General features: G+C 38.6%; 1 protein-coding gene and 1 non-coding gene across 3 annotated transcripts in view; one reads left to right on the top strand and one right to left on the bottom strand.

The window, feature by feature from the left end:
• The window catches only part of Acss3 (acyl-CoA synthetase short chain family member 3), a 353,004-nt gene that overhangs the window by 133,236 nt on the left and 203,307 nt on the right, over positions 1-16,461 (top strand). The window lies entirely within an intron of this gene.
• On the bottom strand, positions 15,470-15,600 carry LOC116076611. The gene has a single exon (XR_004113019.1). It is a non-coding gene; the product is annotated as a small nucleolar RNA SNORA17 (small nucleolar RNA).

Genomic DNA, 16,461 nt, shown 5'->3' with positions numbered 1-16,461 from the left:
ATTACCCTGCTGACCACCTCTTAGGATTTTTAGCCAGATTGAATAAATTATAACATGAGATGGAGGGAACTTCTTGTATTTATTTCTAGAACTTTTACATGAGTACCAAACATAATAGTGTGCATGTAACCCAGAGTGGAAAATATATTCTGCTGTCGGCCTGAGGGCTATAGTTTCAGTATGAATGCAAATGTTACCTTGCCCACCGCAATACTTTGTGAAGCCATTGAACTTAAGAACCCATCAGCCTACTGGATGATGTAACATGCACAATGTTTGACTGTTGTTCTGAATAACTGTATAAACTAAGAAGTATACACTTCAGAATATTCAGTTTTGAAATCTGGTGTAATATTTCAGTTCAGTCTATTTACAAAGCTCTCTAGGAAAGATAGAGATCATTACAATTTCAAAGTTTCACAGTGTCTTTACAATATGTGGTAGAAATAACCAATTGAAAACATCATCTTCAGGTTTCCTCAGGGGGTCTAGCTGTATCCTATTTTATACTGTCCACTTTCTATCAAATAATATAATCATGGTTAATCCTACCTATTAAAATCAATGTACTCATCTTTGCCAATGATAGCTTTAATGAGACAAGACTCTAACGGGTTCTAAAGGCACAATGAAACTCTTCTGTCAGGGTCCTGTACCTGCTTCTGTTAAAAACACTGCTTTCAATAAGTGAATTTCATAGACAACAAATTAGTTATATAAACCTCAAGTATGTTATTTTATTGCAATCTACATTAAATACAACCCAAATTAATTAGATAAAATAAAATAAATAAATACTGCCAATTAAACTAGCACCATTCATTGAAGATGCATTCTTTTTTCCGTTGTATATTTTGGCTTCTTTGTCAAAGATCAAAGTGTTCACTAAAAGATGTGCCATAGAGGCATGTGCTACACTATGTTTTTTGCGGCCTTATCTGTAACAGTCAGAAGCTATAAACAACCCAGATGTCTCACAACAGAAGAATGCATATAGAAATGTGGTTCATTTACACAATGCAATACAATTCAACTATTAAGAATGAGGACATTATGAGTTTGTCAGGTAAATGGATGGAACTAGAAAATATCATCCCGGGTGAATTAACTAGGACCCAAAATGATGTGCATGGTATGTACTCACTAATAAGTGGATATTAGCCAAAAAAGTGCAGAATACCCAGGATACAATCCACAGAATTCAAGAAGGTAAACAAGCAGAAGGGCTCAAGTGAGGATGTCTTAATCCCACTTGGGAGGAAAATGAAAGCAATTGCAGGGTGGGGAGAGGGATGGGGATGGGAAAGGGGGAACATGATCAGGTATTGGGTGGGGAGAGAGACAGGAGAGAAGCTCTGAGGGCCAGTAGAATGAATGGTAATATGGAAGGACGCTCTAGAATGTACCAGAGACCTGGAAGGTGACTCTCAGGACTCAAAGGGAGGGACTTTAGATGAAATACCCAACAGTGGAGAGAGGGAACTCATAGAATCCACTTCCAGCAGAAAGACAGGACATCAAGTAGAGGGATGAAATTACCATACCACAATCAAAAGCTCAGAATTGTTCTTGTCTAAAAGAACTGCAGGGATAAAACTGGAGAAGAGACTCAGGGAAAGGAGGTCTAGTGACAGGTCCAACTTGGGATCCATCTCAAGGGGAGGCTCCAAGGTCTGACAATAGTGTCAGAAGAAGCTATAGTACTGAAGAAGCTATGGTGTGCTTAAAGAGAGGAGCCTAGCATGGCTGCCTTCTGAGAGGCCCAACAAGCAGCTCACTGAGCCAGAAGCAGATACATAACCCAACCACTGGATTGAAATTGGGGGCCCCTGTGGCTGAATTAGGGAAAGGTTGAAAGAAGCTGAGGAAGCAGGCAATCCCATAGGAAGACCAGCAGCTTCAACTAACCTGGACTCCTGAGATCTCTCAGATACTGACCCACCAACCAGGCAGCATCCAGGAGCTGGTAGGAGGCATATACTGCAAAGGACTGCCTAGTCTCAGTGGGAGAAGAGTGTGCTTAACCCTGAGAGACTTGAGACCCCAGGGGGTGGGGAGGACTGGCAAGGGGGTGGAAGGAGTGGGGACATCCTCTTGGAGGAGGGGAGGAGGACTGGTATGAGGAACTGTGGGAGGGCAGACTGAGATGGAGGTAACAACTGGAGTGTAAAAAATAAATAAAAGTAATGTTCAATCAATCAATCAATCAATAAATAAAATAAAAGCCCTATAAAGATGAATACCCAGTGTTGCAGGATTTTCCCTGTGCAATCACATTAGGGCAGTGGGAGGCTTGTGATTGGACAGGAAGGAGAAGGGAGGCAGAGTGAAGAGTTGAGGAGTGAGGTGGGGGGCCTCAGTAGGAGAGAGAGAACCAGAATGGAGGCTGATGTGGTGTTATTAAATGGTTAGAATAATTGGGTTAAAGCTTTATCATTATCAATTGGCTCTGAAATTATTGTATTGGAATCTTGTAAATTATGATTAAATCTAATTGGTTAACTATAAGCTTAAGAGTCTTGTTTCTACCGGGTAATTAGGTGTTGAGATGGATAACCAGTGGTGCGTGAAGCATTACATGGAAGCGAGAGGAACTCAGGGGACCCATCATAGAGATGGCCTAGCGGGATCTGTGGCCTCGTATGACCAGCGTGTTGGCAGGTCTAGAGACCGAGTGGGTGAGATCACCTGGAGCAGGGGCTAGCTGCAGAGAGTTGGTGGGCCGGTACTAGTATGGGAACGTGCTGATTCTCTTTTTTAATAATTACCTCAACAACCCAGTGTCTTGCTCTCACAAGAAAAAAAAACAATAAAATTTCAGTCTACTGGCTGGTATGCATCTAGTGACACCTCAATGGATAGCGAGGTTCACTTTGCTATGTAGGTAATAAAGAGGACCAAGGTGAATGCACAGGTTTTCTCTTAATACTACCTTGTATCATACCTTGCATGAAACAATCCCCAACTCTCTATGCCTTAGCCGTAGACATTTGTTCTCATTCAATCACACAGGACACCGTGGTGGTTACCACTCTGCTCTCCATGGATATACATTTGCCTAGGTCTTTCTCAATGATTCCTCTGCAGCAGGAAAATAGGTAGAAAGGACGTATACATGCATGCATACATACATACATACATACATACATACATACATACATAGTTCCCAAATCTGATTTAAGCTTTGGGAATCAGTCTCAGAGGCTGTATACAAGTCAGGCACACATTATATTTCCTGCAAGCTTATGAATCAGATGTGGGCATGGTTAGAAAAATACTTTAGTGGCAAGCATTAACAAAGAAGAGAGAAAAGATATTAGAGAGAGAAAGAGAAAGAGAGTAAAAAGAGAACATGGATATGAGAGAGGGGAGAGAAGGTGGAGGGACAGAGAGAGAGAGAAAGAGAGAGAGAGAGAGGGAGAGAAAGAGAGAGAGAGAGAGAGAGAGAGAGAGAGAGAGAGAGAGAGAGAGAGAGAGAGAGAGAGAGAGAGAGAGAGAGAGATGAAGGAGGCATTGACTTTAGGCTCTGCCTAATCTGAAAAGAAATTCAGAAAACTTGATTCAAATTCTTGGATTTTTTTTCTGACATGGTTATAATGAAATACTATCTTTTATGAATGTTTTATTGTATGTACCCTGTACTTTTTAATCATAATTGATATGAAATTATTTACTGTTAACTACATGAGATATTTATATACATATGGACTTAATCCTATTGTAATAAAGAAATAGATTTAACTTTAATTAAATTGAATTAAGTTATAGCCATTAGGTTGAATGCGGTTTTACTTAAATCCAATTTCTGAAAAAAAAAAAGGAAAAAAGAACTCTCAAAGATCAAGTACCATTTTCTATAACACTGAAATAAGCATCTTAATCTCAATAATAGTGAAATAGCAATAAATAGTTTTGATTCAATGCAGCTTTCTACAAGCTTGTCCTGTACACAGTTACTATGTATAATTGGTAAGATTAAAAAAAATAAATAAAAAGAAGATGACCAATCCTAAGAAAAAAATGTAATAAGAAAGGGCTTCGCCCAAACCCTGCAGGTGCCATATCCGATTTGTAGTCATTTAGCCTTCTATCTGTTACAGACAAAATGTTCTAGATAGTTATCTTCAAAAATACTTATGTTAATAACTTGATGATTCCTATACTCTCAAAATACTAATTAAATTTGTTGGGTTCAAGATTCAATTGCTAAAATGCTTGTCATACAAGCACAAGGACCCGAGTTCAAGTCCTCAGTACAAATGTAAATACTGAGTGCAGTGATATATATTTATAATGACAGAACTGTGGGAGGTTGGAATGGAAACAAGATGATTCCTGGAGCTTGTGAGCCAGCCAGTTTAGCCAAATCTATTAGCTCCAGGTTTGGGCAGAAACCTGTCTCAAACAAACAAACATAAAAACCAACAAAAAAAATTCAAAAACAATAAACTATAAACAAAAACAAAAAAACAAAACCAAAAACGGATAGAGAATGACACCTCACATCAACAACTGGCCTCCAAACATGTACACACACACACACACACACACACACACACACACACACACACACATACACACTACCACATCCCCACACATATACACATGCATGAGAAAGAGAGAGAGAGAGAGAGAGAGAGAGAGAGAAGAGAGAGAGAGAGAGAGAAGAGAGAGAGAGAGAAGAGAGATTCTAATTGTTCACATTTCTGCTTGTGACCTCTAATTTATTTTAGCTGAGTCTGCATTAAAATGTTGAGTTTTTTTTGTGACATTTGATCATAATTCATTTGCTCAGATGGGATAGGAGTAGAAAGCCAGCATAAACTGATAAGAGAAGAGGAACCAATGCTTGGATCTATAGAATTGAAGAAGGAGTACTAATGTGGGCCCCGTCAGCTAGGTGGAAGTGTTTGAGTCCATTTGAGAACAATAGGCACACACAATTATATGTATTTCCTAAGTATTCTGTCTCTGGGGCTATTGGATTTGTTTTGCTTTTAGGTCACAATTTGACATGAGCACCTTCATGAATTATTTTTTTCAAATGCACTCATGTTGCTTTTCTTATCTTCCCCAATAACCACCTCTCATTTATTCTTTTATTCTTTTAACCACGCTCTGTTGGGTTCAGATTTTTCTTTCTGTATATGTTGAACATGGAGAATTACTGTTCACACACAGATCACTGGGGCTGTCTGCAGTGTAAATTGATATTTTTTAGTGCTGAGCATTCATTCCATCTATGCGTCTATTTTCTCAGCAGCCTGTAAAAATCCATTTCTGCTCCTTTTACCCTCAGAGATGGATGGATACTGTCTAGATCAATTTCAGTTGGGGGGCTAGTTACCCCCAAGGAATGACACTCAACCATGTACACACATACACAAGTACACACAAACATGCAAGCAAACCGAAAAACCAGTCCAAATGAATAAACACATATCCACCTAAGAGCACACGTACAGATGACTTAACAACCTTCAGTGAGTCCCAGTTACTGTGAAGATGAGTTCCATTGTACTCGCGGTAGATGAGAGGGTACTAATCTTATAAGTCCTGATTACTTCTTCACTTCACAGATTCATTGTGTGTGTGTGAGGTGAGTTGGGGCAGGCACAGAACAAAGAAGAAAGCTCCTGAGAGATGTCTTTGCATTGAAAAAGAATGAGAGAAGTTTAGGAAAGCATGCATCCAGCTGGATTTATAAAAAATTGAAGTGTGATTTCAAAGTGCTATTTTCACTATCTACAATAACTGTCAGCCTTGTTATTTATTTCCTGCCCAATCTTTGCCTTTTATCAATTTCTGCAGCTGTGTTGTTAAGCAGGTAGCATTTGCTGCTTTACATAAATCCCCCGCCCTCTTCTGGAATGGACATGCATTCCCACATACTTTATCGTCTTAGTAAATTATGACTTTATTTTGAAAATCTAGATAGTATTATATTTGAATGAGACAGCCTGGTACCTATCTGTTGGATGCTTGAATGGAAATCTCTGCCAAGTTAGAACCACTTTTAAACTAAGCACTGGATGATTACATACACAGATTTCCATACCCAGATTTCCAATAACATTATGAATGATAATTGTTATTGTCCTTATTTTACGCATCTCAAGGAAATTGAGTCATAGAATGAGACACTTGGTCAAAATCATGTGACCAGTAAAGTAGGGTTGAAATCAAGATCTGACTGGAAATTCTAAGTTCTTAAACTTTATCATATATAATAATTCAGTGTTGTTTTTTTTAAATGTTTACACTTTTACTTTTGATTTCCTGGGCTTTTTGAAATACAGCAAAGGATAGTATAGTGATGAGAAAAATCAGCATTTAAAAATGACAAAGTTTCTTTTATAAGATTGATTCACATACTCATTACATGTATGCATACCTATTTATCAGTAGTATTTTCATGGCATGTACTTTTAGTTATGTTGAATTGCTCATAAACATGATTGCATGACACCTCGGACCACTTTTGATAAATCAATATCGGATATATTAAAATAGAATTGAAATACTTCAGTCTTCAGTAAATCTTTTGAATGAGGTAATGAACTAGCCACTTTTGTTGCTGTGGTAAAACACCATGACCAAAACAACTTATAGAAAAAAGAGTTTACTTGTGCTTACAGTTTCAGAAGGTTAGACTCTAAAATGGCAGAGTGAAGGCATGACAGCAGGAAGAAGCAGCTCTGGTTTCACATCTTGAACTGAAAGCAGGGAACAAAGACATTGAACAGGAAATGGCATATGGTTATAGAATCTGAAAGCCTGCCTTCAGTGACAAACTTCTCCCAGCAAGGCCATACTTTTACATCTACATAAACAGCACAATCAAGAACAAGTGTTTAGGCAACGAGCTCAAGGGCAACATTTCATTAAAACCATCAATGTATTAAAATGTTTTGGACCAATGTTCTCTGTCCGAGGAGAAATCTGGGGTCAATTGTTTTCTTTCTTCAAAATCTTCTGGATTATTTCCTAATTTAAATTAGTTATGTATTGTTTGAACGCATTGCCTACAATATCCAAGAATATTGTCTAAAAAAATTTAAGACTCAAATCCAGATCTTGTACAAAATTATAACTAAATAACCAAAAACAAAATTCTAGAGGTTGTTACCAGTATGCCCTATTTTAAATTAACTAAGATGTATGTAACAGTAACTGTTTTAAATGTTCCCATCAATAATGAATGTAGGGAAAAGATAGATATGTATGTTTCAAGAAAAATTCATACATATGGTTTCAGTGCTGACTACTCACCAGGCTCATATACACACCAATAGCAAAAATGAATGAAGCATGTTGTGGTTATATGTTGTATATACACATATGTCTTAGGGTTTCCACTGCTGTGAAGAGACACCATGACCAAGGCAAGTCTTATAATGGACAACATTTAATTGAGGTTGGCTTACAGATTCTGAGGTTCAATCTGTTATCATCACGGCGGGAAGCATGGCAATGTCCAGGCAGTCATGGCACTAGAGGAGCTAAAAGTCCTACATCTTGTTCCAAAGGCTAACATGAGAAGATTGGCTTCTAGGCAACTAGGAGGACATCTCAAAGCCCACCACACTTCCTCCAACAAGGCCACACCTACTCCAATGCCACACCTCCTAAGAGTGCCACTTATTCCCTGGGCAAAAAATATTCAAACCACCACAATATGCATATATAATATGTATACAATGATAATGATTTTTTAAAAAAAGAGGCTATCAACTTGTAAGTGGGAAGAAGGTCCTGAAATGGTTGAAAGAATAATTCCTCTGTGGGGCTGCAGGAAGGAAAAGGAGATGAGGTAGTGATGTAATTACATTTGAATTAAAAAAAAAGAAAGACAAGGCAGTCAACAGTGTTCACCAAGAACAGTAAAGCTTCAGTCAGGGGATTGTTAGAAACCTTAGGTCTTCTCAGACATCCTCAGAAACAGGCAAGCCAGTTTTGGGACGAGGTATTCTCAAAGTCCCTGTAGAGAAGATAGGATCTCTCTCTCTCTCTCTCTCTCTCTCTCTCTCTCTCTCTCTCTCTCTCTCTCTCTCTCTCTCTCTCTCTGTTCTTTAATCACTACTGACAATTTGACTTGTGTTATGAAACTCTGAGTCAAAATAAAAATACTTATTTAGTATCTAACCACATCAATGAGAAATGTTAAGTAGCACATTAACATTTTATGTATATTAACAGTTTATTGTGTTTTGAACAATAAATGTACCCCATAGGCTCTTGTCTTGAACACTTGATAGTGTTGAACTGTTGATAATGTTATTTGGGTAGGTTCTTGAATATTAGGAAGTGGACTAATGCTGGAGGAAGTATATCACTGGGGTGGGCTTTGATAATTCATATCTTTGCCCAAATTCCTGTTCTTGATTTCTACTTCCTGTGTGTGCATCACATGTGATCTCTCTGTTTTCTTCCCTCACTGTGGTATCATCCTCATCATTGTAGACTTTCCCTACTGGAACTAACATGCTTAGGTAAACCCTTTCTTTTAAAAAAAAACTGTACATAATTGTGATTATTAATCAGAAATCTATAACATATCAAAATGCCCAGGCAAGTTTAATGTTTTTACTACAAAAGTCCTTTTTCTGCATTATTTTGGATTTCATAGAAATTGAAAGCTTTGATCATGAATCATAATTACAAGTTACTTAGGGCCATCACTGCTTCCTTTCAGTCAGCACATATGTATTTCTATTGTTGAAATTCAATTCTATTTTTCTTATACGGAATCTTGGACCAAGACTATAGGGAGCACTGCTAACATCACTGGGGAGTTTCTTTAACAAAGACGATAAACAACTAGGCAGAAAGTCTTAGTTGATTTGCTATTCTCTTGTATAGTCTTCAAAAAGGTAACACTTTACATTAACGAAATGTATTTTACTATTAATATTTTATTCTGTTACTGTTTGTGTCCCTTGTGGCATTCAGATCTTTATTGTTTTCAGGCCAAAGTGAGGGCTTCCTTCAGTTTCTATTCCTTGAGTCCTAAGGAGATAAGATGTAAAGGGGGCAACCATTTACCTGAGTTTCTGCCTCTTCTTTACTTATCAGTTCTTTTCTTGTACCTCAATATTACTCCAGTACAAAGGATTCAAATAGAAAATCATTGTCTGGATAGCAGTAAGGAAAAGGTATGTTGGGGTGGAGGTGGAAGGAAAGAATATCTATAAAGTCACTGATAATTTTATCTAAGCTTAAGATTTGTTATAAGCCAGTTGTATGCACTAAAACAAGAATATCCATTGAGAGTACTCCAGGTTTCAAAGCAATGAACAGTGTGACAAGAAACTCAAGTTATTGAGCACAATTTGGCTACCACTTCGGTTCATACTAAAGTCCATACAATTCACCTTGAAACTTAAAAAGACTCAAAGTGGGATCTGAGCTATTAAAAGTTTCTCTGTAGGTGATAAGTTCCTTTTAGCTCCACAGTGTAGGCTTGCAAAGAAAATTATCAAAGGTTAAGAATGTTTGAAGTATTAAGTGCTTGTCTAGCCAGTGGGTCAAACTACAAATCAGGGGGCAGGAGGAAGGGCTTCCTGTTCTTTAGTCAAAGTCAAGTGGGGAACCAGCTTTGAACTTCTGTTAAATTAAAACAGATTATAAAGGAAGCATATTGAATGATTAAAAAAAGAAGAAGCAATTTGAGAAGTAGGAACAGATGACTCATGAAAAGTCTCAGGTAATGGAAAACATTTTACCTTTTGTAAAACATGTAATTGTGAGTGAATGTGTGTGCTCAGCACAGCTGCTATATAGTGTCTTATTCATGTTTGTACCATTTGGAGATTTTGACTATCCTTTCCCTGGCTCTTACTATGAACATTTGCTACTAATTCTGACTTCCATGATTTATATATTCAATCCAAAGATGACTTGGATTTGCTACCAGTATTGTCTTTTAAATTTATATTTTAATTTTGTATAAGTTCAGAACTGGTCCTAACTTGGCTTTACCTAATGTTCAAGAACAATTCTCAATAGAATTCATTAACCCACCTATTAATCATATGAATAGATAAATATATTTTTAAGGCTAGAGTTCTAATCTTTTAAATGTAATCATTGTCTTTTAATATCTCATTGTAGAGATTAAATTTCAGGGAGTAGTAAGTTTTAGAGGGGCACCATATTCAAACATAGTAGAAGATTAATTTAAACTTCAGTAGGAAAAAAAGGAGAGAGACAGAAAGAGAGAGAGAGAGAGAGAGAGAGAGATTACCTCTTGAATGTTAGAATGCTAGAACAGTTTTCATTGAAGTGCATCAAATCAGTTCTCACTTTTTTTCACACAAACACACAGATATGTTGCAATATGTGTGTGTTGTAATGCCATTTAATATAATACCACGCTTGTATACACACATTGTCATGGTTTGAATGAGAATATTTAAATGCTTGAGCACCAGAGAGTGAAACTGATTAAAAGGATTACCTGGATTAGGAGGTGTGACCTTGTCGAAGTAGGTGTGTCCTTGTTGGAAGAAGTGTGTCACTGAGGGTGACCTCTGTAATTAAAAAAAAAAAATGCTTAGCTGCCTAGTCTCTCTCTCTCTCTCTCTCTCTCTCTCTCTCTCTCTCTCTCTCTCTCTCTCTCTCTCTCTTCAGCATAAGCTCCTATCTGCTTTCATCCTCCTCTCCATGTTGACAAAGGACTAAGTGAAACTATAAGCAAGTCTCAATTAAATATCTTCTTTTATAAGAGTTGTCTTGATCACGGTACTTCTTCTCAGTCATAGAACAGTGAGTAAGACACACAGACACATAAAAGACAGAACACGACTGACTAATTTTCTTATTCGTTAAGCCAACTTGTACTAAAAAGTATGTCTTGCATTATAGCCAAGGTAAAGTATGAAAAGCATCAGGTAAACCAAGTTATACAGCATGTTTCCTTCATGGGCTCACACTCTTCTGAGTACATAGAACTGTTATCCTACCCAATTATTTTTCAGATCTAAGAAACAATTAAGTCAGTGTAATAAATAAATTGACAAAGATGTCAATGGAGCAGACCAAGCAGGTGTGCACCACAGAAGATATTTAACTACATCGTGAAGCAGGAGTCAGAAAGGTTCCAAGGGAGAAGGTGCTTCCCAGATTCCTGATTAGCAAAGATGAAAGGGATGAGAATCTTACAGGGAATCGGGAGCAGTTGGCCCAAGAAGGCCATAAGCACAGGCTTGTGAGAGAAAGGTAAAATGTCTGACTTATCTATGACGTCATCACGAAGCTGTCTGTCAACACAACTGACCGCAAAACTTTCTTCAGCACCTATTCTTCAAGGCAGTAAGAGATTTGCCATTCCGCACTCGTCACATTGAACCAGAGTTTGTCTAGTCGTTTGAGTGAGAATGTTCTTTACTGCTTCAGGGGTTTGAACACTGGGTCCCCAATTCTTGGACAATTTGGGAGTTTTAAGGAAAGTGGTCTTTTTGGAAGAAGCATGTCAGTGGTGTCAGGTTTTGTAAGTTTAAAGACTCTGCTCCACTTCTCTTTTTCTTACTCTGGTTTATGCTTGTGTTTAAAGATGTGAATGCTCACCTTCCTGGTCTGGCTACCAAGTCTGCCTGCTGCTAGGCCTCTCTGGTAGAGTACAATCTTATACCCTGTGGGCTCAAATAAACCTTCTTTCTATATGAGATAGCTCTGTTATGGTGTTTTGTAACAGCAGCAGAAAAGTTACTAATAAAATCCATATGAATGAACAATTGAATAGAGGTGATGAATACCCCTTTCTGAGATGGGGTCATTGCAAACTGAACATGCATTTCTTTTTTCATTTTTCCTTTTTTTTCTTCCCTCTTTTACACATACCTACACACACACACACACACACACACACACACACACACACATCATGGAAGCTATTATGAATTAATTAATACCTGCTGTGTTCAAGTCTGGGTGATGAAAGAATTTTTTTTTTAACACAGAAATAGATAGGAATAAATTACTCATTTCTGTTTTCTAGGGGAACAGGAAAAACACTAAGTATGATTCACAAGAATATGCTAAAATCTTTGGATTATTTACTACAGGATATAGAAGACCATTGCAATACTCTAGGGAAGAATGCTATACAAGTTGTGGTGGTTTAGATTCACTGCATGAGGTTTGAACACAGGTTTTTCCATTCCTTTCCTTGGTTTCTTAGTTTTTAGTTTTTGAACTGTCTCAGAGCTCTAAGAGCCTATGGTATGTATAGACCCACTGTCCACCAACTGTTCTACCATTGTCCTAAGAGCTGACATGGAGCCTTTGTCTTCTAAAAGCATTTAAAAATTATCTTGTAATTTGCTAAGCATAGTAAGAGTCTCAGAGTAAATAATTGCTAATTAATCAATATATGTGGGCTAAACATACATTAAGAGGACAATCTAGGTTAACAAGCTCACTGGAAAAGTGACAAAGGAATGAACTTCAGACCTACAAATAAAAAAGAAAATAGCAGAAATTAATAATTACATACACACACACACACACACACACTCAGACACACTTTTACAGTTAGTTTTGAAGGTATGACAATTTTTCTTTGAAAAAAATTTTTGTATTCATTCTGGTATTGTGACAGAGAAAAAAAGAAGTAGTTCATACATCTTAACCACTCTGGCAGAGGTTTCTCGAAAGTCAGAGTTTTAGAAAAAGAATGAAAAGCAAGGAAGATTGTTTGCTTTTTGACATAATTTTTTAATAGATGGTTATAGCAAAATTATAACCAGTTTCAATATAAGTCAGATTATAATTCTGTAGTAAACCACTATACACACATAATGCTAGAGAAAAAAATTTCTATTCATCCTAGCATATGCCAGTGGCTGAATTTTTGCATTTGTACCAGCAAATGCAAAAAAGATGTGATGTGATATTCTGTTTTTACACAATAGGAATTTACTAGAAATTTGAAAGCCCTCTGGACCTCTGGATGAAATTCACCCACATCTCCTATTGGAACAAATATTCTTTGTAGGCTATTAGTGATTAGTTGCACAATTCTAAAACAGGTCAGCATTTACACTTGCAAGAAAAAAATAAAGGTGTCTCAAGAGCCATCAGTGAATACCATTCATTCAAGTAATGGATGAGAGAAGGCATCCACAGAGCTCTCCACACTTTAGTTATTTCCAGTTATTTCTACTCTTTTTGAGGACCCAAGGTGGGGTATGATGGTAACTTTTGAGATATGAAACCCCCAAGGGTGCAGTGGAGGCACACATACCCTGGCAGTAACAATAGCTCTCTAACTGTTCTTATGACTTACTCATTCGAAGAGAAATCTTGAGTCTTACTGGAAACCTAGACAACTACCTATGGACCTTGGAGCAGAACCTACAACAGCCACTTTACTATACTAGAATAATCTCTTCTTATTATATTCTAAATATTCATCTTTATACTCATAGGTAACTTTAGGTCTCACTCCTCAAAAAACTTATTTCAAAAGAGTCTATGACAGAAACCTACAGCTGATCAAAAGGAAGATTTATGAAGCTTCACTGACACATCTAAAATGCAACTCTTGTACCTATGGGTCAGAGGTCACTGTGGAAGAGAGGACAGAAAGATGGTAAGAGCTAGAAGAACGGGAAAAAAATTGCTATGACATTGCATCTCCTAGACATTTTAGAAGCTGCACTCTGGAAACGTTACCAACAGTGTGGTCGGAAAAAGAATGACATCAATGGTCATGCTAACATGGAAAAACAAATGCGCCCGATCTTGTCTGATCTTAGAAGCTAAGCAGGGTCGGGCCTGGTTAGTACTTGGATGGGAGACCGCCTGGAAAGACCGGGTGCTGTTGCCCTGGCAACAGGTCTGTGGACCTGCCCATGCATCGCCACAGGCTTTGGATGCTCTGATGCTAACACTCTGGAACCCTTAACTCTAGATAGAAAACTACAGGAACTAGGGAATGTTGAATTCAGAGGAAGTAGTCTTTCAGGGTAGAACCATTGGCTATCTAATATGGAGTAGTCACTCCTGAAAACATAAATACATGACTAATATTATACAAAATAAACAGGTTGTATTTGTACACACACATGCACACACACACACACACACCACATGTAACAGCAATGAAAGGCCATGAACTGAAAGAAAGAGCACAGGGGTGACAGGGTTAGGCTGCAGGAGGAACAAAGGACATCATTTCAGAAGATGTTATCTTTAAATCTATTATTGGTTCTTTGTGAATTTCACATCATGCACCCCAATCCCACTCATCTCCCTCTCCCCTCATACCCACTCTCCACCCTTGTAACCTTCCCACCAACAGAAAAAAATATCTCATTTAGAAGCTGTAGTGTGTCATGTTGTGTCCCACAGTACACCCTTTTGCCCACACTTCTTTGCTTGCAAATGTTCATTGTAATGACTCAATTTGGTACTAGGCCTCTGGCTTCTGCTACTCTAGCAATACTGGAACCTCACTGAAACTCCTCTTGGATACCTTGTTGCCTTGTGTCATGGAGATCCTGTAGTTTTCGATCTGTAGGATTGGCCCCTTCATGAACTCCAGCAGTTCTTTGATGAGCTAGATGGGTAGGGACAATTCAAAGCCCTAGATCTGGGGCTGAGAGGTATCTGAGCTGTCAGCCCTCCAACTCTCTGTCTCACCCTTTTGGGGCCTGGTTTATCCTGCTACAGAGGTGAATTGTAGTGCCTGTTCTTTCAAGTGTGGCAGCCAATGAGGAGCACAACCAGTTTCCTCACTCTTATGACTCTAAGGCCAGCTTCTTGCTTGCCATCAGTGGCAAGGGGTGAGGAACAGGAGGAGGGCATTGCTTCCTCTTCCATGCCACATCACAGCAGACAATAGTCAGGGCCTGTTCTCCTGCACTCATGTCCTTGGAACCGGCTCTACTGGGCTTCTCAGACAGATGGAGGGCCCATTCTCCCAAATACTGCAGATGGCTATGGGCAGCGTCAGCTCTTCTGCTTTCATGCCCCCAGGGTCAGCTCTTACCTGATGCCCAGGTGATGGGCGGGGCCAGTTCTGTACAGCCCTCAGACATCAACAAGTCCCCAGATGACAGCCCAGACCAGGTATATCTGCCTGGCCTTCGGTGGTAACAATACCCTCCTGCTGCAGGGCCACAAATCTAGAGCAGCACAGGCCAGGGCCCCACCATGGTCCCGGGTGGTATCACTGGCTACTCACATCAGGCTGTTCCTCGCTACCCTCGAGTCTCCAGATCTGCTTTTTTTCATTGTGCCCACATCTTCTGTTTCTCTTTCTCTTCCATCTCTCTGCCACTTACCTGCTCCTCATAGTGGTCCCTGGGGTCTCTGGGGGTCTGGGGTCATCTCAGGAGTGATCTCAGGAGTGCTGTGTTCCACTTGTGCATTACAGCACCAGGCAGGGTGCAGCCTGCTCTCTTCCCCACCCCATACCTGCATGCCAACATCAGGGTCATCTCAGGCAGTTTTTTTTTCAGGGAATATTAGGCTATTAATCATTTAAATGTTCACAGGTCAGAACACTGAGCGTAGACTTAGCCTCTCTCCTCTCTGCCACCTACTATGGCTCATGCACACCTCTGCCACAGCTGCAATGCCCCTAAGAGCAGGCAAAAGATGTTATTAAAAACAATATGAGAGAAACTGCACGGATTAATATTAGCCAGGTTTCAGACCATATCAATATCAAATATATACTTATGTTTAATTTTTTCTTTTACACAAGATTTCTAATATACGAGGCATCCACTTTCATTTTCAATGTAAATTAAACCACTTCATTCTCCCTATGTTTCCTCACATTTAAACTACATTTCAGCTGAGATCTTTGTGTTATCTCTGAAGCCTCGACACTACTGACCAACATGTCTAACATGAGAGCCCGTCTTGGTTTGGAAAACTGATCTCACCCTTCAAATTTTATGCACAACCACCTGACCAGCAAAACACAGGAGAGTGTACATACAAACAGGAAGATTAAGCTACTGCTCAGCTTACAAAATATTACATCAAAGGATGTTCATTTTCCTCTTAATCATTTGTTACCAGGACTCTAAGATCATCTCTTAGGATTATAGATAGTTTCATGTCAATCAGAATTCTTTCTTTGGGATTATGGAACAGAAATAGTCTAATTCTTCAGAAATTATCCCTACAGAAGGGTTAAACTGAACCCTTGAAGATTTTGGTAGCTTGATTAAAATATTCATAACTTTTATTGGCCTTCATAGCTACATTAATGAGAATTCTTTTCTCCGTGGCAAAATGTTACACAGAGGGAAAAGGAAACAAATAGGAAACTAGGTTGCTAAAACTGATTGGAAATGATTAGCTAGATCACCCTACTCAAGCTGTTTCTCAAATGGGGACCTATCTCTGTGTGTGTCTCTCCCTCTCTGTATGTGTGTGTGTGTGTATGTGTGTGTGTGTGTGTGTGTCATGTATATTTATATCATTTCTATCTATATCACC

This window comes from Mastomys coucha, unplaced genomic scaffold (genome assembly GCF_008632895.1).
Source record: "Mastomys coucha isolate ucsf_1 unplaced genomic scaffold, UCSF_Mcou_1 pScaffold4, whole genome shotgun sequence".
Lineage (NCBI taxonomy): Eukaryota > Metazoa > Chordata > Mammalia > Rodentia > Muridae > Mastomys > Mastomys coucha.
The sequence above is the reverse complement of the archived record's forward strand: the minus strand, read 5'-3'. Positions and strand labels throughout refer to the sequence as shown.